Here is a 23,643-nt window from a genome sequence, read left to right as displayed (position 1 = left end):
TCAGGAGACCAGGCGTTATATTGTGCCACAATAGTTGACAGGATTCTGTACCCAGAGGCCAGAGTGGATGCTTTAACAGTTGCCTAGGGTGTAAGTATGCCTGTATACCAGGTCTGATGCTGTTGTGTGATGCCATGGTACAGTTGCACACTAGTGATGGTATGCTCTGTTACCAGTGTTTGGCAAATGTATTCAATCAATGAACCAGTACTGTTGTAGTGCCCAAGCCTGACTTTTTAACAGATTGCCTTTTTTTGTCTTTGACAGTGCATAATTTGTAAAAAAAAAAAAAAAAAAGTAATGATAATTATTAATAATACAGGAAACCACAGTTTTTTCCTAGAAGGCAGTGTCTGATAATGGCCACTGACAGAGGTATCAAGGTATCAAATACCACGGTGCCTAGTCCTGAGCCAAGCATGTGCTTCTTTCTTCCATCACCCTTCTGTTCCTGTATCTGTGTTTCCCTCTTGCAAACTTTTTCATTCCTGCTTTCTCCCTCCGTCACTGTTTTCTTGTCTTTCTCTTCCTCTTATGCTAACATTGTATGTATGTATGTATGTAGATGAGACTTGTAAAGCGCGTTCCGGCTCAGAAATGAGCATTGAAGTGCTAAAAACAAAGATGAGAAGAGAGAGAGCTGAAACACGGTGCTAGAGGAAGAAGAAAATAAGAAGAAAAGTCAAGATAAGAGAACATAAATTAGCACGGGAAGATATGAGTTTTAATCAATTTGCGAAAGCTCAGGTAGCTGGGTTCCTTTCTGATGTGGATAGGAAGATCATTCCAGTGTCTAGCCGCGACCGCAGTAAATGCCTTATCCCCCCACTTGACTTTCCTAGTACGTGGGCCCTGGATCCTAAAAGCATTGCGAGACCTTAAAATATGTCTGGCAGCGTACCTGCAGAGCTGGGAGACCAAATGGCGGGGTCCAGTACCATGTAGTGCTTTGTGGGTCAAGCACAAAATTTTAAAAATTACTCGTTGAGCCACTGAGAGCCAGTGCAAATGTTTAAGGCTACCAGTGGCTGAGGCAGAACGAGGAAGATTTAAAATGGATTTAGTGGCATTATTCTGGACCAATTGGAGTTTTTTCATCGAAACATAATCCAAATTAGATAGTAAAGCATTACAGTAGTCCATCCTAGAAATAATCAGGGCCAGAGTAACTGTAACTTTCCACTCTAGTTTCAAATATGGAAAAATTTTCCTCAACATTTTCAGAATCCATAAATATGTTGCCATAGTCTGGTTAACTTGAGCTGATCATCGAAGATGACCCCTACATTTCTGCTAGAGGTAATGGTAATGGGGAGGGCTCCGCACTCAGCAGGCCACCAGCAAGCATTCCAGCACTCTATCCCAGATCCAAAGCAAATTATTTCGTTTTTTGTCCCATTCAATTTCAGCCAATTTTTGCCCATCCAATTATTAATAGCTGACATGCAATTATAGCAGCGATCTGCTGCTTCCTCCCAATTCTTTTCCACAGGTATAATAAGCTGAGTGTCATCAGCATAGGACATTGCTATAACGCCAAATGACTGTATAAGGTTGGCCAGGGGAGACATGTACACATTGAATAGGGTAGGGCTCAGAGAAGAGCCCTGAGGAACCCCACACAGAAGTAGATAGGCAGCTGATCTAAAATCACCACCTTTGACTGTCGTCCATCTATCCATCAAAAATGATTTCAGCCGTGCTAAAGCTTGGTCTCTGATGTCTGCCCGGAATAGACGGGTAAGTAGGATTTGGGGTGAGATGGTGTCAAAGGCTGCAGATAGATCAAGTAGTACCAAAATGCCCCCTTTTCCACCATCTACCATCTTACGTATGAGGTCCGAGGATGTAATAAGAGCAGACTCAGTGCTGTGACATTTTCGGAAGCCATGTTGTGAGGGGTCTAATACGCACTTCTTTGTTAAAAAAGACATTATCTCCTTGTTCATATGCTTTTCGCATATTTTAGCTAAAAATGGAAGGAGGGCGATCGGGCGTAAATTGCTAAGGTCAGAGTGGTCACCATTAGCCTTCTTCTTCAGAGGGATCACCATTGTCTCCTTCCAGGCAGTAGGATATCTTCTGGACAATAACACTTCTTGTAAAATGGGAACTATTGCATGAAAAAAGAATTCAGGAGCTAATTGCAAAATGGACCGGGGGCAAGGGTCTAGGGGAGAGCCTGACTTAGTCTCCAAGATTCATTTTTGAATATCATCTTGTGAGGGAGGTGAGGACTCAGATAGGGTCAAGCTGCTGATGTTCACTGCTTCATCAGATAAAATAATCTGATCGTCATCGCACAAAATGGATTGAGTATTAATGTCTCCAGAGGAGGTAAAGTTGGAGTGAATATTTAAAATTTTGTTACGAAAATAAGTGGCCACCTTATTGCAGAAATCTTGGGAGTTTTCCATTTCAGATGATTTGGAGGAGGAGGTCAGAGCCTTGACTACTTTAAAAAGCTCACGGGGCACATTAGCCGCTTCTTTAATCTTCATAGAATAGTAGTCAGATTTAGCTTTAAAGCAAGCGCTTTTGTAAGTTTTAAGTGCCAGCTTCACTTTCACTTTTACAGCTGGAAAGGGATTAAGCTTCCAATACCACTCCTGTTGGCGGTATCTTCTCTGGAGAAGTTTAAGCTCCTTAGTGAACCAAGGTTGGCTCGGTTTATTAGTTTTATGATTCGTTAGTCATTTGGGGGGGCAAGTTACTTCATAGCACTTGTAATCCCAAGACTGAAACTCTCCAATAAGGACACATGCCTCTCATTGGTCCTGTTCCATTCTTTTTCCAGAATAGGGACCAGTTTCGTTGGCTTGACCCGTTTCCATGACCTGACAATCTTACTATCGGGCCCAGGAGCAAAGGATAACAGAGCAGGAGTGACCGCAAAGATCAGTAGGTGATGGTCTGTCCAACTCTGTGGGATATTGATGAGCTCTAATGGAGTTTTTGAACTGGCAAAAACCCCATCTAATAGATGACCCGCTGTGTGAGTGGCGGTGGTGACCTTGAGGGTCCAGCCGAATATCGACATAAGATCCAGGAATTCTTTAGCAATGAGATTGTTAGGTTCGTCAAAATGGATGTCAAAGTCCCCCAATATAATTGCTTTGGGGGACACAACCAGAGGCTTGATCAGTTCAGTCCAGGTTTGGACAAAGCTGAAGCAAGAGCCAGGGGGGTGATAAATTAAAAGGCATTCCAAAAGAATGACATTATTCATAAAAAATTTAAAATTCATGGCTTCACATGATGTGGATGACAAATTCTTCCACGTACATGTAAGTGTGGAGCTACAAATGATAGCCAGTCCTCCACCTCTTTTAGAGGGTCTGTCTGCTCTAACACAGGAGTAACCTGAGGGGGTAGAATCTTAAAAATCAGGCTCAAATTCAGGTTTTCCCCAGGTTTCAGTTAAAAATAGACAGTCTAAATTGAAAGTTTCAATCATCTCTCTTATTTCTATTTTATGTTTGGGGAGAGAGCGGGCGTTGATAAGAGCGAATTGAAGATTATTACTGGTACCGCCCTTCACATTCTTGGTCGGTTTCACAGTGGTGTAAGGACACTCTGACTGAGCTCTGGCTTCTTGCAGGGTTAAAGGAGGGTGTAGTGTCCAGCTACAGAGCCTGCGGGAGCGGCGGAATGAACAATTCGGTGACATGTAGTGACTGCAGCCCCTGCCTTCCAGGGTTCTTAGGAACAGTGGCGATAGGGAGCCCTCTTTGTTGGATGGAGCAGGGGTCCTGGCCCCTGGCCCCGTATGGACGTGGACGGACGCAAAGGAGTGCCGCTTGCTCGCAGGCATAAATACTGCCGGGTCTCCAAACAACACGGAGACACCGGACAACTAGCCCGCTAAAAGATTAAACCGGAAGTGAGGCGAAAAGAAATCCTCACTTCCAAAGATGCAAAACAGAGCAACCCTTCAAAAGGTTTAAAAATCACAAAATGTAAATGAATATCCCTCACAGCCCCCCCAGCAGCTAAATATACAAAACAATTGTCAGCACAGTCTAAAAAATACAGGTTACAAATTCATAAGCGATTTATAAAAGGAATTAAACAACTCGTAGCAGCGCGCTCACTAACGTCAGGTGCTGCCGCTTGCTCGCAGGCATAAATAGTGCCGCGTCTCCAAACAACACGGAGACACCGGACAACTAGCCCGCTAAAAGATTAAACCGGAAGTGAGGCGAAAAGAAATCCGCACTTCCGGGAAAGATGCAAAACAGAGCAACCCTTCAAAAGGTTTAAAAATCACAAAATTTAAATGAATATCCCTCACAGCCCCCCAGCAGCTAAATATACATAAAAATTGTCAGCACAGTCTAAAAAATACAGGTTACAAATTCATAAGCGATTTTTAAAAGGAATTAAACAACTCGTAGCAGCGCGCTCACCAACGTCAGGAGCGGCTGCTTGCTCACAGGCATAAATAGTGCCGGGTCTCCAAACAACACAGAGAAACCGGACAACTAGCCCACTAAAAGATTAAACCAGAAGTGAGGCGAAAAGAAATCCTCACTTCCGGGAAAGATGCAAAACAGAGCAACCCTTCAAAAGGTTTAAAAATCACAAAATGTAAATGAATATCCCTCACAGCCCCCCAGCAGCTAAATATACATAAAAATTGTCAGCACAGTCTAAAAAATACAGGTTACAAATTCATTAATTGTCCTATCTAAAGTCAGGTGTGGCTCTTCTGCTATCGAGGAGGAGCGTACCCCCCACGCCAGCAGCAGCAGCTGCAAACCTTTTAGTACAAAACTATAATAAACTAGGTTTATTATCCTTTTGTAGTGAAGGGGCTTGACATTAGGGATGACCAGAACTGAGGGGGAGGGCACAACATGAATGTTTGGCTGGCTGTTTCCGGCCGGCCAAACATACAAGCGGAGTAGGCTCTCTTGTGTTGCTGGGCTGGAGAGAGCAATCACAGGCTTTCAGTCTGCCTGGGAGCGCCCTAGCTGGGCACTCCCAGCCAATCCGAAAACTGCTTTGAGCAGCGCCAGGATTGGCTGTAGGGCAGGCTAGGAGCCTGTGCCTGCAGTGCAGGAGAGGAGCTACACGGCGGCTGCAGCAGAGAAGCAGGTACGTGATTTTTTTATGAAAAATTAATTGGCCCCCACGCCGTGCGCCCCCCTCAACCGCCCTGCACCGCTCCGCCTCAGTAAAGCCCCGCGAGTCTCTCCTTTCTAAAGTTGATACTGAGGTTGTTAATTGCTGTTCATAAACACGGGTAAAGTATCTATTGGAATTTTTTACAAATTATTGTATAAAGACCTCATACCCGGAACCTATGTTTATCAGACATTCCTCTTCACCTGTTCCTTGTGGAACAATATTACATATGTGGTGCATTGAAGGAGACTCCAGCCACAGAGCTAAAGAAGAAGAAGGCTTCTCTGCAGGCTGCCTGCTGTCTGAAAAACATGTTAATGTGTGCAACTGGTTAATTAGCAAATCTGAAGGCCGCTTGGGAGCTGATGTAGGGAACCTAAAAAAAAGGTTTGCACTAGCTGAAATCTGCGCAATACATGTTCCTATTATCCCAGGGCACCGGCCAGGATTCAAATCAGTGACAGTCTGGGTATACTCACAGATATCTGAAGTGACTGCATCAACCAATCAAACTTTCCTAGCACAAAAATTCATTCCCAAAATGTAATTAAGTTGCTCCTATGTTTAATTTGAGGTGTGTGCATTATATAGGGGCGTAGCTTCCGCGGGGTGTTTGGGTTCTACACCCCTGTAATAAGTGTATTTTCTGATACGTAGTTGGGTGCAGGTACTTTCAGTCGGGTTATGGTGAGATGTCAGTCAGATTTCAGCAGGAATTTTTACATAAACCCAGACAAATCGCACACATACTCTCTTCCGCTTTGTTGTGAAAGTCCTCAAAAATATTGGTTATTTTCCAAAATATTGAGTTTTCTCTCTTATTACTGCTACCAATCCGCATTCCTCTCCCTTTCCATTACCCCTAAGCCCCTCTCATGCACCCTGCTTGTTGTATAATATATTTAAATATTATACACCAGCTTGATTGTCAGAAAATCTGAAGCTTCTCTCCTCCCAATCATCTTGACCAATCTACGCCCCTGGCATTATATTTTAAATGCAGTTACCAATAAGTCAAAGACTAACAAAATATTTACAGAACATTTTGTTCTTTAAGCAACGTCTCTGCCCCCCCCCCACTTGCTAGCCACGACCCCATTGTACTCAGAGTCAGGAGTAAAGATGAAGAGGACAAGTGGGTAGTAACAGTGTCCAGGGGCCTGGAATAAGAAAGGAAAATGGTTCACTGCAATTTCAGTAGACAAATACAGCAGTAATTAGAATTTAGTGAGGTCTATAGGTCTCTGGACCCCGCTGCCACTGCACCAGTTGCTCCATTGATAACTAGGCCTCAGGAGAGAAAGCGCATGGGGCAGAAAAAGAGAAGCGAAAGGAATACAACAGACAAAAGGAAGAAAGAGAAGGGGTCGCAAAGAAATAAAAGAAAGAAGGGAAAGAAAGATCGAGAAAATGAAAACACAACTAAGGGAAAAAATAGAGCAAATGTGTGAGTCAAAAAAGGAAAGAAAGCTGGCGGATGAAAGATAAAGAGAAAAAATAATGAAAGAAGTGTGAAAAGAAAGAGAAAAATGAACATTAGAGAAAAAAAGAGTGATGGTGAAAGAAACAAGCAGCGAAAGAACCAAGGCATGTATGTACTGACACATTTCCCACAGACACAGAATGGGAAAACCACTTTGACACTTCGGGTCCTGACAAGTCACTTGTGGCTTCCGCATACAGATGGGAAAAAGAGGGATTTATAGTAATACGTGAATTGACAGATAAAGATAAGAAAAACACCAAAGAAAGATAAAAAAGTGAAAGGATGCATACCGAGTCAAAGGAAAGGAAAGAGGAAACGAAAAAAGACAAAAAAGAATGAAGGGAAGAGAAAAAATAGTGAAAGAGTGAACGCCTGATAAAGAAAATAGAGAGGAACGAAACAAGGAAAGAAATAACCAAGTTTTTGCAAGTTTGAAAGTGGAGGTAGCAAGAGGAAGGGAGAAATAAAAAAAGGGAGCAGAGTAGAAATAAACAGTTGAAAGAAATAGCAAAACTGTCAACATATGTATTTTAAGCTGGAAAGAGAAAAGTGGGGAAGAAAGAAAACATTGAGAGTAAACAGAGTAAAGGAAAGAACGGAGTGAAATAGGTGAAACACACACTCCCAAACAAAGATGGCACCTAAGAATAGATTTAATTGGCTCCCCACGCCCTCAAACAGAAGTCGGAGTGTGGAACAGCAGGGAGCACTGCAGAACAGCAAGAGGTGCATTAGCAGAGTTGTATGTGAACCCCAATACAGCAATATTGGGACGCTTCAGATCAGGATTGGGGGTATAGACAAAGCTATGTCCTTCCCCAGTGTTGGAATAACAGAAAGGTAGTGGGTGAGAAATGAGAAAGGGAGTGCTGTGTAATTCCTTGTATTGGAATAATGGGGTGCTGCAGGTTGGGGTTGAGGTGCATTACAGAGTTGTATGGGGCTGCAGTACTGGAATAGTTATGGGTACATAAGGTCAGAAGTGAGGTATGTTAATGGAGCTATGTGTGGAACCTAGTATTGGCGTGCCAGTGTTGCAGAGTGTTAATCTGGAGGTGCCCTGATGAAGCTGCGAATAGGGCCCAGGAATGGAATGGCATTGCCTCTGAACTACAGAAGCAAGGTGACCCTTAGGGTTCAGTATTGGCTTGGCAGTGGGACTATATATTAGAATTGAGATGCTCTGATGGAACTGTATGTGAGCAGGGTCCCAGTATTGGAAACGAAGTGACCTCACCTGGGTGGAACTGAGGTGCACTGATGGAGCTGCGTCCGAGGTCCTAGTACTGGAACCGTAGTGTGTACTCACAGTAAGAACTGAGGTGCTCTGGCAGTCATCGTGTATGGAGTTCTGGCAGGGGCACAGCTGAGGGTCTTGGAGTGTGTGAATTGAAGTGCACTGATGGAGCTGCGCCCGAGGTCCCAGTACTGGAGCAGAGAAGTGTAGAGACTGCGAGAACTGAGGTGCTCTGGCAGGCAGTGTGTGTGGGGTTCCTTGCCCTGGCATGGCTGAGGGCTTGGATTGTGTGAACTGTGGTGCGATGATGCGAGAACTGAGGTGCTCTGGCAGGCAGTGTGTGTGGGGTTACTTGCCCTGGCATGGCTGAGGGCTTGGATTGTGTGAACTGCGGTGCACTGATGGAGCTGCGTCTGAGGTCCCAGTACTGGAGCAGCAGAGTGTACTGACTGTAAGAACTGAGGTGCTCTGGAAGACAGCATGTGTGGGGTTCCTGGACTGCAGTGCACTGATGGAGCTCCACCCCAGGTCCCAGTACTGGAGCAGCAGAGTGTACTGACTGTGAGAACTGAGGTGCTCTAGAAGGCAGTGTTTGTGGGGTTCCCTGCACTGGCAGGGCTGATGGCTTAGAGTGTGTGAACTGAGGTGCACTGATGGAGCTGCGAGTGGGATCCCAGTATGGAGCAGATGTGGGCACTGTCTCTAAGGATTGTGGAGCCCTGATAGAGCTGGGTGCCTCGGCTATAAGCAATTACAAGTGATCCTCCCTTTCTATCAGCACACAGGCAGGCACACTTGGTAAAGATAATTCATGCCAAGGAAGGTCGGGAGCCAGGCAGCTGAGAAAAGGTGCACAGTGCCCACAAAGACCAAACGTGACCAAGATAGCCTGATTTATAGCCTTGTTTACAGCTAAGCTCAGAGGAAGAATGCTCTGCAAATGAAAAGGGAAGCGTCCCTGGACAGGAGCGGGAAACGAAATGAAAAAAGTCCGCTACAGACCAGATAAACATGAAAAAGCATAATTATACAGTAGTTGGTCCCTGCTCCCACACAGAAGAAGGCGGGACAAAGAGGCATGACTGGCCACTAGGAATCAAGGATTTTTAAATGACACTGAAACTAACAAGTTAAATAGCTGGAAGCCCACTGAAGAAGCATATTTAAAAGTACACAAGAGGATGTACACTTACGCTTGAACTAAAAAGTTGGCAGTACAAGGACACAAGTAAAGAGGCTATGCTCCATAGGAGAAGCAAGTACAAGATGATCAAGGTTAGCCATTGAATCAGAATCAAGCACATGTGACTGAAAATAAAGCCAATCAATGGTAAGAAAAGGGCTGGCGTTCTGTAAATCTGTACATTTTTGTAAGCTGGCTATAGGTCTTGTGTAGCCACACAGCTCGCACAGTCTGGTAGGCTCGACCTAAAAGGGGAATTTTTTTCCAGTGTCGCTCTGGTGCTCACACCCACTTGGCCAGTAATCCAAACCATCAATTTTCCTCATGCAATCTACAATACAGTACTTATTATTGTCAGAAGCACAAAACTTCTAAATATACATTCTTAAAAAAAAATCCAACTACAATTATTTGTGTCCCAAAAAAACCATTTAGAATATATAAACATGTCTGCATTTTTTTGACATTTACATAACAGTTCTACATTTTAACCATCACACTTCGACACAATTATAATATAGTTCATAAATAAGAGAGTATTGGTGAATGTTCAGCCCACTAGATCATCATTCGTTTTGTGCTCCCCTCCATACGAAGAAACTTAGTGTATATTGCTTGAAAACAGATATTTCACGTTGTCATGTCAAGTTTGAGTTGCCTGTGATGTCCAGTTGCGCTTGCGAGTCTTTGGTATTCACCAGAAAAGCAAAACTACAAGCACCACAACTAAAAGAGGAAAAACAGACTGCTAGCTAATGACACGTTGCTCGGGCCACAATCAATGATGTGTTTAAAATCGCAGAACCGTATTATTGCGCCAAGTATACAACTAAATATATTTGCACAAAATAAATATAATGTTGCTTGATGCGGAGATCCAGTTAGATTCGACCCCTTCTGCTAAAAAAAAACTCAAGGTAGGTCCATCATGTGCTACAGGATTCACACACAGCTAGCATAAGCTATCCATTTTAAAAGCCATTTTGCACACTCGTGCCTGCCAACTCACACGCGGCTGCTGTCGTCTGGCTCACGATTTCACACGAGATCACCGAGGGCAAACCCCGTAAGATGCACTATCACGAGGGGATTTAGTACACTTTTCATTGAGTAGCTTTCCGTGCCAGGTGTGAAAGATGTGCACAGCAGGGCTCTATTTTATAGTCCCCCCCCGATGTTGCTTTTAGGGATGGGGGGGCATTTAGGCGTAGAAGCAGTGCTTTAAATTGTCAAGTACTGATTACCTGCACTTCTTTAATTTGAAAGGCAGGGTACCTTCAAGTTACAGCACTGCTGCGATACATCTCATTATACAGCGCAGGCTCTTCTCAGCAGCAAACGAGTACTGTAGAGTAGGTACTTGTACGTCTATATTTCAATCTAAACCACTGCATAGAAGGAGGTCCAAAGGCCCACTCCTATGTCCCCGCTCGGTTTCTAAACAATCGCACAGTGAAACTTTCTTGAGGTTCGGAGGTCTGCACACAGCTTGTCATGTGAGGATTGGCGCGAAAAAGGTTTCTGCACGCTACCTTCCTCCAACATAAATACCCAGCCGCACATCTGGCTAGTGACTCCATGCCATATCAAGTGAACACTTAACGCTGGTCCCGGCTTTTCAGCTAACAGCACTTTGCATGCAGAAAATTTTAAAGCCCATGGGTGCCCTATTAAAATTGAAAATCAAATTCCCAGAATGCAAAGTGTTTGTTGGCTGGAAAGGAGCGACTGGCTGGTGGTGACTATCACATGACACAAGATCACTTGGCAGCTAGACACCCCCTGTTAGTCGACCCAGAGCAAGCTAACCTGATCAGATATAAAAATGAGTTTGAGCTATTAGGATTTTAAACTCCTGACCGGATTTTTCTTGTCACATAAACTGAAAATGAAAAGTAATACAATTTCACATAAGGGAACCGATTTGAAGGTGACTAATCAGAACAAAAAGATCGGTATGGTTTCGACTTTGCATAGTAATAAAAAAAAAAGGAGCGTGATTGCGCTGTGTAAAACCTTAAATTCGTCAAGGAGTGCATGGATAAATAATAGAAGTAAACTAGTAGTTATGCAAACCGCTTGATTACTGCCCATCGAGATTACACTGCCTACAAAATAAAAAGAAAAGAGTAGTCCAGAAACTATATGGAAAACATGGGGCCTCGTATGTTTTCAGTAGTTTACTAGTGCACTCTAGGAGGCCCAAACACCAAAAAAGGCATGATTTATGCATGCCTTTCACAAATGAAATCAATTGAATTTTAAAAGGCAAGCCCACGAACCAATGAAAGTGATGGGCATGACATCACAGAGAGATTACAACAGGGGCCAGAGCACTTGCGCGCTCGACCCTAAAAACGGGCACACCATCACCCAGTTTGTTATTAAAAGACTGGCAAAACTGAAATGGACCTGGGCCCCAACACCCTTGCACCTGCTGCAACAAAGATGGTTACACTCCTGTGTCAGAAGGGAAGGTGGCCCTTAGCTGTCAAATTCGATTTCTTCCCTAAAGAATTCAACATTTATTAAAAAGTGAGATTTCATCTAAAGCCTTGAGAACATTATTCATTTTCACATCCAGCCTCCCACTACAGCTCACGAGTAAGTTTTCTGCCTGACAAAGGAATGTTGTGGGTCAAGTCCAATAAGGGAGTGTGAGGTAAGCTTCACTGAGCAAGAGGCAATATTTAGATACATTCAAGCAGCATGCAATTTCACGGCGTGATGACATCAGCACTAAAACGCTATGAAAAAGGCACAGACCCGACTAAAACAGTTGTGCTGAGCAAAGGTGGCTTTGGCAAATCTTTGGTTGAGATCCTCCTCACTCTATGCTCAAAAAACTTTGCAAACAATAACTTAACCCTGGTTGACCATATACCAAAAAAACACCAAAATATTGGCTGTAATTTGAACATGTATTCCCTCTCTCCAGCATCTTTCATAATATCTTCTGACATGACCTAATATTCTGTGCAGCTTTAGGAAATTCCAACAAGAATTAGTATATATTAGACCACCGTCTATGCTATGATCCCTTCATTGGTTTTCTATAGCTATAGACAAGAGTGAAACCAAGTCAATGGCTCACTAAATTAAGTTTTGGGCCCACCCAAATGCAGTTCTGCTGCCCCTTTTTCTTCTCTTCATTACCGCAGGCAGAGTGAGTGAAGCAACAACCACATACCATGTTCATGTACTGTGCAGCCTGCCACATTAACTCTGTTTGAAGTGGTTTTCAGCCTGACTTTCTCTTTAGCATGTCAGCCAAAGTGGAGGGCTGGGATGTAGCCTTATGTAATGGCCGAGATTAATTCAAGCATTCCATCCATCACTTTTTTGTATATTTCTGTGAGATGGGTATGCCTACATGTAGGTCCCATGTGCACTGTGCAGTGGAACTAAGCTATACCCAACTGATGAGCGTTTGCAAAACATGTCTTGGGTGCAGTTCAGGGAGTACTTGGCCTGACTGTTTACGATGGACTGTTCCCATGAGAGCAGGATCAAGACTGATTTACATATGGCTAGGTCCAACCTGAGTTTGCATGGTGTGCAAAATAATGATGAACTGGAATGCAGCGTATTTAATTACCAGTGAAGGATCAGCCAGTCAATCCATCACATTTGTTTATGTATACTTTTTAAAAATATTTCCGTATGTAGCCTAGTACTGTTGTCTGACAAGCTGGGAGCGTTTCCATCGGTCTGTCTTAGCTGCAAAATTCACTTGAGGGAAGGTGGATTCGAAAAAGAACCTTCTACTTACCCTGTCCATTTCTGTACAGGAGCCAGGCCCTGCCTGCCTAGCCTGGAACCAACACCTAGCTGTTACACAACTTCAGCCAGATCTACAGTTATAGCAGTGGTGCTTATGCACACTCTACACTCTGATTGGCATGGCAGTCACGAACACCAATGTGCATGGAGATGAGATGCCTTGCAAAGTCATCAAGATGGCATGTACCACAGTTCTGTTTTCTATTAAAGGATCCGAGAATTTGCACTCTTCTGCAGTCCCTGACTCATGCATAAACCAATAATGTATTAATATTGTGCGGCACCAACCACTGACGTTGGACACCCACGCTGTCCCACATTGATCCTGGACAGCAAGGAACTAGTCCTAAAAATAGAAAGGGACTAATTAAACTAATTATGCTAGACAATGTGCAATTATATTGCTTTGGCACAGGAAGAAATGTTACAACCCTCACTTGAATGGGACTGGATCTCTTTTTCAGTCAAAGATGAGGCACACCTTTTGCTATATATTAATTGTGTATCCAGGTAAATATATGTTTATGGCACAACATCAGTGCTTAATTTGTACTTGTTGTTTCCGGTGCTTAGCACCGCTACTTATTTTTGAGGGCCGGGGCGTATTCTTCTGCCTCAAGCATTTGCTGCGAGCAAAAGACACATATGGGAAAGGCGGAGGAAGGGAAATGCGAAAACGCGTCACAAAGGGAGAAAGTAGAAAGCTGCAAGAGTGGTCTGAAGGGGCAGGGAGTGGCTTTATATGGATTGAAGAGGCCCGAGATGGTTTCAGGATTACACCTCCTCAGTATTCCGTGTTCACCCATTTAATTGCAGCAGCCACGTGTTTAAGAGGAGGGCTTTGGGCACTGGCACCTTTTTATTTACAAATTAAACACTGCACAACATACTTTTTCCCTAAATAAACCATATATTTTCTCCACTATGTTTTTGTATGTCGCCACAAAGCAGCAATGAGTGGTAGAGGTGGTGGATGAGCTTAAACTTAAACACTATGCACACATTTATTAACATTCAGCCACACCAGTCGTGCAGGATTTTTCAACGGCTTCTGTTTTAATCAGGTCACAGTTGGGTCCTCTTCACGGGTAGAAGTATGAAAAACACGTTTAAAAGTAAGTGCATCTATTTTAAAGTTACTTGTACATTTTTCTCATATGGAAGGGTAATTCACCTTTAATTGACCCTCAAGTGTTGAATGTTAAAACAAAGGAAAAATATATTTGCCTGGTACATTTAAAATTGTATGTTTTCAAGGAGTAAGCCAAATATATTGAGCATATTTTAAAGGGATAATGCTGATGCTTTCATATGTGCAGGGGTTGGCCTCAAGTTGCAGCCATGCTGTATAGGTAGGTAGGTGTCTCCACTGGAGCTTTTTGGCAGGTTAATCCACCTAACTCTTTCTAAGCACTTTAAAAAACACAGCTGGTGGCAGTAGTGAGCAAAGCCTAGTACTGAAAAGTTCTCCTTTTGTTTGCCTGAGGTGTCCCGTCTCGTCTCTTTGGAGGGGGGCACTTACCCAAAGACACGATCGTCTTCGCTCTCAGCCTTTGGCAGTTTAGGCCAGGCCAGATTAAACAAGGCCGATTCATGATTTATTGGCACTAACCAGGCTCTTATGGTAGCAACACTAAACTGTATTCTAACTTGCATTATGTCAGAGAGATCACACTTTAGATCACGTTGTACATTTAGTGCCACACTGCTCGCATCAGTAAATGAAGTAGAGTACATGAGGTTATTTCACCTCCATATATGACAGTAATTGATACTTATGAGCTTATAATGCTAACACATACACTCACCACAGTCAGGGCACTAAATCCTGTTCAGACAGAAAACTTTGTTATACATGCTTTTAAAACCTGTCCCATAGCCCCAACCTTTTAGATGTGAAGGTCCTTGATTATAAAAGTATCCCATCTCTAATCAGAAAATGAGAATCGTTAGTGCGAGATGCATATGTGAAAAAAAACCTTGCACAGGTCCCAATGACTGCTGGTTTGTTGGACCTAACGCAATAAAAATATTTAATGTGGTGATTTGAGTATTCCCCTTTTACGGATCTAATGCCTTTTAAGCATATGTGTAGAGAAAAGCTACCATGTAAAACCTTTATCAGTAGGAACCACCAAATATTCTATGGCCCTCATTACGAGCCGCCCATCTCTAGACGGAGACCTGTCTTATGGAAATCAGTCTTGGTTTTACTCCAATGGAACATTCCAACATGAACGGCCAGGCCAAGTCCCCTCCGGGCAGGAACACATGCAACAACATAGCCATGTGCAACACAGCCTTCCTATGGGTACTGACTGGCGGCTAGGATGTGACTTCCTCAGGTGGCAAGATAAAGAGTTGGGCTCCTGCCACAAATGCTTCATTGGGGTGGGAGTGGACTCCTCCAAATTAGTGGCACCAGGGTGAATGTGACTGCACCCCACATCCTGGAATGGGGGCATATGTTGAAGAGGTCTGGGCGAATGGTGGGGCTTCTTACAAAAAGGTAGCTTGGTGAGATGTTGAGGGGCAGCACATCTTTCAGGAAGGAAGTGGTATACCCACCCGTCACTTTTGAGTTGATCAGTGATATGGGTTAAACCTTGTACTGTCTACCTTGTTGCTCTTTTAAAACTGAAGTATCAGGTAAGAGAGAGTGCCTTCCAGTGCTCCTAGTGTAAAGTTTGCCTTTTGGACTGGCACTCCAAACCCTTTGTAAACAGGCTTTGAAATCGTGTTCTTATCTTATGACATTTTTTGCTGTGCATTCAAAGGCAGAGGTCAAATGTCAGGCTCTGTCTTTCTCCAAGAGAGCTTGGTGTTTTCTTTCTCTGACTTTAAAGTGAAAGGATTTACGTGGCAATCCTGCTGGATACCCATGTAAGAGGAAAGGCTGTAGGATGTTATTTTTAATACCACACAACAACAATGGAATGCCTGTAAATGAACTGTGCAAGTATTTCAGAATATATCATAATTAGGAAAGCACAAATGAAGCACTTTTTTTGTATTTCTGAACCGTAGTGGAAATAAATATTTTATTACACTAAAAAAAAATCAGTACACATGGTAATTCTATTATCTGTGTGCTGTATAGTTTCATCAGCAATACTGTGTCTGTACAAAAGTAATGGTCATTTCAAATGAAACTGTGTTGTCTGTAATGGCAGTGGGCCTACCACACCATGCAGCCACCACATTACGACACTCTACTCCACTCTATACCAGTCCACTCTACAACACTCTACTCCACGACACACTATGACACTCTATGCCACTCCACTCTGCACCACTCCGCTCTACTCTACTCCATACCACTCTACTCCACTCTAAGCCACTCAGCGCCACTCCACTCTGTGCCACCCCACCCTATGCCACTGTAGGCCATGCCACTCTACAACACTCCACTCTATGACAGTCTATGCCTCACCACTCTATGACACTCCACAACACTTTACTCCACTCTATGCCCCACCACTCTAGGACACTCCTCTCTATGACACTCTACTCCACACTACACCACTCAATGGCACTCTATGACATGCCACTCCTCTTCCCTCTGCACCCCTCCACTCTATGCCCCTCTGCTCTATGAAACTATACTCCAAGCCACACTACACCACTACACTTTAGGTCACTTCACTCTACACCACTCCATGCCACTCTATGACACTCTGCTGCACTCCACACTACTGTACTCTCTGCCACTCTTCTTTACACCATGCTACTCCCCTCTACTCTGCACCATTCCAGTACACTCTATGCCCCTCCACTTCACACCACTCTATGCCACTCAACTCTAGGCCACCCTACTCCACTCTATGCCGCTTCACTTTGGGTCACTCTAGTCCACTCTATGCTACTTCACTCTATAACACTCCACTCTGCGACACTTCACTCCACTCTATGAAATTCTACTCCATTTCACTGTACTCCACTTTATGACACTCTACTCCACTCTATGCCATGCCACTCTAGACCATCCTTTCTGTGACACTCCACTGAAAGACACTCTATGCCACTCTACAACACTGCACCTTATGCCACTTTACTCCACTCTATGCCAATCCACTCTGACACTTTACTCCACTCTACAGCTCTCCACTCCACGGCACTCCACTTTACTCCTCTCTATGCTATGCCACTCTATGTCTCTCCTCTCTATATCACTCCACTTTATGCCACTCCACTATATGACACTCTACTCCATCCTAGGATGCTTCTATAGAGTTGTAAATAGTCATACCCACATCAGACAAGAATTCCTCCAAATTTGGGCAGATAGCAAACATATGGACATTATCGGCGTCCCTGCAGCCACATCTCTTGCACATTGATTCCTCACTCCCCCTTATCTTCACCAATTTTTCGGGGACCAATATATTCTATGGAGAGTGAAGAAGTGATTTTTCCTTAGTGCAGAAGATTTAACCACCGAGTAAAGTGTAGACAGAGATACTTGCCATATATTTTCCATATCTTTTCCAGCTCCATGGCCGACAAGTCTCCGTCCCATACGCTATGTGGAGGTTTCATCTTTTCCTCTGCTGCCACCAACAGATATTGTTACCAGCATGCCACTTCCTTCTTTGCAGCGCAAGGATCTTGGAGTTCTATTTCCATCAGTATCAGACCAACCCTAGCCCTTAGGCCATTCATTTACTTGATGCATTTTATGTCTGGAGAGGGAACCGTTTGTCTTACTATTCCAGTAGTCCCAGGACAATCTTGACCCTTCATTCACCAGCTGACCCCAACTTTTAATGCCAGTCCGTATCATAGGCTTCATGAGACTGTTGAGCAGACACTGCAGTGTCCCCGGAAATTCCCATGGGGGGACAGTTTATGGTAGTAGCCAATATCTAAGAGTGAGATTACTTCGTACCAAGTTTTAGCTGCTGCCTTTGGGCATTTCAGGCTAATCTGTTTAAAAAATGTAGGTGCCTCAATTGTGTATGAGAAACCCTCTTCTGGCAATCCTAATAGCATGGAACATTACCCCGCTGCCATCTCATCTGGACAAAGGAGAAGGATTCTGTTGTTTTTTTATTGGAAAGCCCCGCAGTAAAGTTGTAAATATGGAAGCCCAATCCTCCTGCCCCAATTCTCCATCTCAGTTTTTTCCAGGAGAGTCGAATTCCCCTACTAGCCCAAATAAAAGATGTTATTTTCCCTTGTTTTTTCAGGAGAGTCTTCTTATCACTCTGCTTACCTCCAGTCTGTGCCCCTCCACTCTACACCCCTCTCCTGTTCGACACACTACTCCACTATATGCCACTCCACTCTACAATACTTTACTCTGCTCTCTGCGACTCACTGCTACTTCACTCTATGCCACTCTATGCAACTTCACTGTTGGCCACTCTTCTCCACTCTACAACACTCCACTCTATGACACCCCACTCTATTATACTGTACTCCACTCTATGTCACTTCACTGTAGGCCACTCTACCCCACTCTATACTACTCAACTGTACAACCCTTCACTCTGCAACTCTCTGTGACCCTCTACAATGGCCTGCTCTGTGCTACTGTACTCTATGACACTCCACTACACTCTACACCACTCCACGCCCTCTATGACACTCTATGCCAGTCTGCCAATCCACTCTATGACAATACATAAGACTTTACTCCATTCAACGCCACTCCACTCTACCCTAAGCCACTCCACTCTATGGTATTCCACTCTGTACCACTCTATACAATTGTAATCCACTCTATTCTATGTTACTATATGCCCCTTCACTCTACATCACTCCACTTTGGCACTTTACTCCACTCTACTCAGCTCTACACCACTCTCCTCTATATGCCACTCCACTCCACCTTATGACACTCCACTATGACACTCCACTCCACCCTGTGCCCCTCCACTCTATGCCCCTCCACTCTACACCACTCCACTCTACAACACTATACTTCATTCCACTCTATGACTCTGTTCCACTCCAATACTCTACTCCACTCTAACTCACTTCACCCTACTCCTGTCTGCACCACTCCACTACACAATACTCGAAGGCCCTCCACTCTATGACTCTCTACAGTACTCTACACTATGGGTACTCACAAACATTTTCCTAGGGGCCAAAAGATGTGGTGTGTGATATGTCTGAGGCTGCATTAATGCCAGCGGGGTGTGGTCATGCCAGGTGGGGGGTGTGTGGGGAGGCATTGGTAGTAAGGTGGGTGTAGGTGAAGCAAAGCATAAACATATGTTTGCTGAATTTCACAATGTGAAACCAGAAAACCTGGGATTAATCCCAGCTTCTCCACTTTACCAAATTGCGGGATCCTAGGCCTGAGGTCTTCGATCTGTGGGGTGCGATCCCCATGGTGGGGGCATGAAGTCCTGGGTAGGGGGCACACATTCACCCAACCTGACTTCTTCCCATCGTTAAAATGCTTCAGCTGAACTTTGATTCAATGACTCTCCTGTGCTATGAAACGGATAAAGATGCCTTTGTGCCAGGGCACCTGCTTCCTGAATTAAATGTGCACTACGAGTTAATTTGCACATTTAAAGGATGCTTTGGAGCTTTGGTACTGGCTTTAATTGACGTAATCACTTGAAGCTTTGTTATGATAAACATTTATTATTTTTGCATGGTAGCGCAAAGAGTTAACAACTGCGTTATGAAGTGTGTGCTTTTAATTGTAATTGTATTTACATAGCAGTAACTACTCCTGGAGCTGCTGAAGGGACAGCTATTTAAAAATTATATTGCATGTGCTCTGGTATTACTTAAATCTACATTTTGGAAGCACTGTTTTATCCTATAAATTTTTTGTAGTGGCCTGTCTTATACTGTGTATAATGCAAGTATAAAATAATGCCTTTAAGATTCACAGTGCTTTCTGTCACAGGCTGTGACTTTGTGGCACTTAAAATACACAAGTCACTATTCTCCACTGCACCAACCAAGATTTAATTCTGTTACCCTCCAGTTACACACAGACCTCTGCAGTGAATTAACTAATAGAGGTTCCATAATACACTACAGTGCATTTCCCAATGAGTAACCACTTTCTTTTATTTATTTTTCATTTAAACTGTCTTTTATTTTATATGTAGCTACCTGACGGTGTAAGACCTAAAAAACATACAGAATATTTTGGGGCTTATTTATGAGAGGCTTGGGCCACCGAAGCATCGCTTTTTTGATGCTCCAGCGGTACAAGACTCTCAATCATACCTATGAGGGGACGCAAAGCCAATCTGCGTGGCTTTGCATGGCCTCATACATATGAGTAAGGCAAAGCAGTGCAAGCCGCTGTGTTACCTTACCATGCGTCAAGGAGGCGTTCCATGGGCGTTGTTGTGGGTGTTCCCACTCCACACCCATGGATTTTGACACTGCCCAAGATTTATAAAATCACGTAAACTGGAGCAGTGCTAAAATCGTTCATTCCTCTTTCTGTGTGTTGCATTTTGCAGCACATATAGAAAGAGGAAAATGCTTCTCAGGATTGTTTTTGTGCAGGAAAGTGCCCCCTCCTGCACAAACACAATCCAGCCTGTGTTGGTGCTAGGCAGCAATTTGTGCAACAGGGCAGGGAGAAAGGACAGGAATGCACTGTATTCTTGCCCTTTTATACTGGCATAGGACAGTGTAGCAAGAAGACTTGCATCACTACCCTACGCCAATTCCTCAAAAATCAGGACCTTTGTTTTTTAGCCACACCTTTGACCACGCCCCCCACACTCACTGACCTTTGGTTTGCTAAACACTGTTTAATATTATTTCCTTACCTTAAAAATGATGAGGAATTAGGGAACTTTTATGATTGTTGATGATGAGGAGTACCAGGTTGGAGAAATTTTTGTCAGGAGTGGGTCTCGGTATCAAAAAGTTTGAAGACCTCTGTCCTAGTCAATAGTTTTATTTCACTTCCCTTCATTGTCACACAGACAGGATCTAAAGAATACATGCCTTCAGGAAGTCCGCTGTACAAAACCTTCTCCCATGTTTGAGTTAAAAAACAATGTTTTACTTGTATAATAGGAACCCAGGTCGCCCAACGGGTGCACATGACAACCTATTTGCCACATTTCAATATTGGCATTGTTGTCAGGGTAGGGGGAAGAATGATGTTTCTAAATTCATGTCTGAAAACTATCACTTTTGAAATAATACTTCTCAATACGCTGGTATAATCTGATGCTCTAAAGTGAAAAGGTTTGCATGTGAATTAAATACACTTTTAGAATTTTGAAAAGACTTTATTATATGTTTACACATTGCTGCAAGATGGCTTTAAAAATGAAGGTGCTCCTAAAGTTAAGAGATGCAGAACTCAACAGTTACTTCCTTTATTTAACACTAATTATCCTTTTAATAAAGGTGTGTCTGTTTCTTTAATGTCTTTATTATTGCCAGCATCTCTCTGAGTAAACAGCAGCAGAGTGGTACTGTACACCAGGGGGCCACATGTAAAGGTCAGGAAGGCCTCATTCGGTCCTCGGGCCATACTTTGAGTATCAGGGGTCTACACCATGCCACTCTGTGCCACTCCACTCTATGCCACATAGGGGCACTCCATGCTGCTCCACTCCACGCATCGCCACTCTACGCACTCCACAACACTTTATACCACTCCACTCTATGATATTCTATTCCAGTCTACTCCACTTTACTCCATTCTGTGCCGAAACACTCTATGCTCCTCTGCTCCACTCTATGCCCCTTCACTTTATGTTCCCATGGCTATATGCCCCTTCACTCCATGCCACTCCACTCAACTCTACGACACTCGACTCTGACACTCTGACACCTCACCCCACTCCAATATGCCTCTCCACTCTACGCCACTTCACCCCACACTCCTTTACGCCAAAAACATTTAGCTATGCTGAACAGCAGCCACGCTGCTACACAGCATGTCTAAAACACATTGGCAAAGCAATAGCTTGGGTAGAGGCAAGACCTACTGTCTTTGTCAATGCTTGTTAACCCCGCTATAATTGCAGCTTATTTCCAGGAGGATTCATCAGTTACTATTTATTTGAAGACCTGAACACAGTTTCCGCTGTACAGTTACTGTATCTCGGGGACAGACGCCTGCACCCTCTAACCGCCATTGTTGTTTTAACAATAGGCAGACACTTTAAGATGCCAGGCCGCTGTCTGTCCAGACCCACAGAACATCCCCCTGGGTGGGGTGCCCTGGGGATAGGAGCATAAGATGGCAAGCTGCAGCTCTTTTCGCTGCTTAAACTCTCCCCGGCAATGGTATGACGAAAGAATGCCATCCGGAATGCGCCCCTGGTAGATGTTTCTGCCATGTACAAGCAGGACTACTGATCGAAGAACGATAAAATGCATTCCTTTCCCGCCACCATACTGCTAAGTTCCAAACACATTTTGCATGCGCACGTTCTTACACATAATGCTAGGGGGTGATTCAGCTCTCAGCATATTATAACGGTTCACGATCCCTCTATTCTACATCCAAAGTCTGTCCGTCCGCCCGTCTGTCCATCCAGTCATTCATCATTCCCTTCACCCGTGCATGCATGCTTTCATCCGTCAACCGACCGCTCTGACATAGACAAGCCCTTTCTCGCTCAAACTTTCTGTCTCTCTCTCTCTCACTATATTTCATTGTGATTAATGTTTAAGAAAAATAAAAATAAAGTACTCACAGGAACATGTTGCATCTAGGCCGAACACCGCAGAGCTAGAGCTAGATAGAACACCGATTCACATTTTGAGCAGGAAAGCAATGTATCTCCGGTCTGGTCTGCAGGGAGACTTTCCACAGTGAGGATTTAAACATCCTGTCTAGCTCCACCCCTGGGCCCAGTGATAGCTCTCCACGCATCCTCTGAAAGCTGCCCGAACAAGTTTACTTGTCTTCTTCGCCCCTCTTTCAACCAAAAAACATTTTTCCAATTTTAAATAACCAAATCTACATGAACGAAGCAGGCTTTCCCTCTGCCCACTATGCCGCATGTGACACACGGAAGGAATAAGGGTTCCCATTCCCTTCAGCGTGGGATTATCCTACAATAACAAAGAAGCTGGTTGCCCAGAGCACAGGCCTGGAATCCAGCAGACTTCTTCTCCAGGACGGGCAATGATTAAACAGCCTCATGCAGGGGCACCCAGTGCTAGGGTACTTACTGAGGCTAACTGAAGCATGCAAGAATAAAAACTGTGCACGTGGCAAACACACGCACACACACACATATTAGCACATACAAATGTGCACACGTGTGCACACACACATTCCTTGTTGACGCTACAGGTAGCATTTAGGCAGGTCTGTTCGCAAAAGATATGCATGTTACAGAGAACAACGGCAGAGCATGCTTCCCGTACAAGCACACCGAGCACCCCACCCCACATACAGCATGGCAAGCATCACCCAAAGCGTCCTTAAAACCCACATGGTAGGTTCAACACAGGTAGTATTCCAAGCTTCCCTACTGCCCTTGTGCAGGTTTTGCTGTGGCTTACTTATTCAAACTACTGAAGTTTGGCAACAACATGCTTGTGTAACCCTATTATGCTGTCAAACTAAGCCAGGATCTGGCAAACACAGCATATCTCTAATATTATGTACAATAGGTCACCAATACAAAACCACTGGTATGGTACAACTAAAACGCTTCTTTATGCACTACGTGTTCCAGTGTTACAATGTCACACTTGTAACCATGTTGTCTGCCTGGTGTCTCTCTTGTGCCTCATTTAAGGTTTCCACTTTCTCTACCTAGGCCAGGATGAATGTTGTAATTAGTGTAGGCATTTAGGAACAACCAATACATAGAATATGGTCACTCTTCTCAAAGGAATGTTGAAGCAATCTGT

At 43.9% G+C, this 23,643-nt stretch overlaps 1 protein-coding gene across 1 annotated transcript in view; it reads right to left on the bottom strand.

Moving 5' to 3' along the window:
* LOC138261723 (gap junction gamma-1 protein-like) overlaps window positions 1-22,756 on the bottom strand; it is a 50,150-nt gene extending 27,394 nt beyond the window's left edge. The window contains exon 1 of the mRNA XM_069211027.1: window positions 22,473-22,756. The gene's annotated coding sequence lies outside the window, so the exon portion shown is untranslated. The remainder of the gene's footprint in view (window positions 1-22,472) is intronic.
* Between the last annotated feature and the right edge of the window lie 887 nt (window positions 22,757-23,643).

The sequence above is a fragment of the Pleurodeles waltl genome, chromosome 10, assembly GCF_031143425.1.
Source record: "Pleurodeles waltl isolate 20211129_DDA chromosome 10, aPleWal1.hap1.20221129, whole genome shotgun sequence".
Classification (NCBI taxonomy): Eukaryota; Metazoa; Chordata; class Amphibia; order Caudata; family Salamandridae; genus Pleurodeles; species Pleurodeles waltl.
Note: the sequence above shows the minus strand (reverse complement) of the source record. Positions and strands in the feature narration are given on the sequence as shown.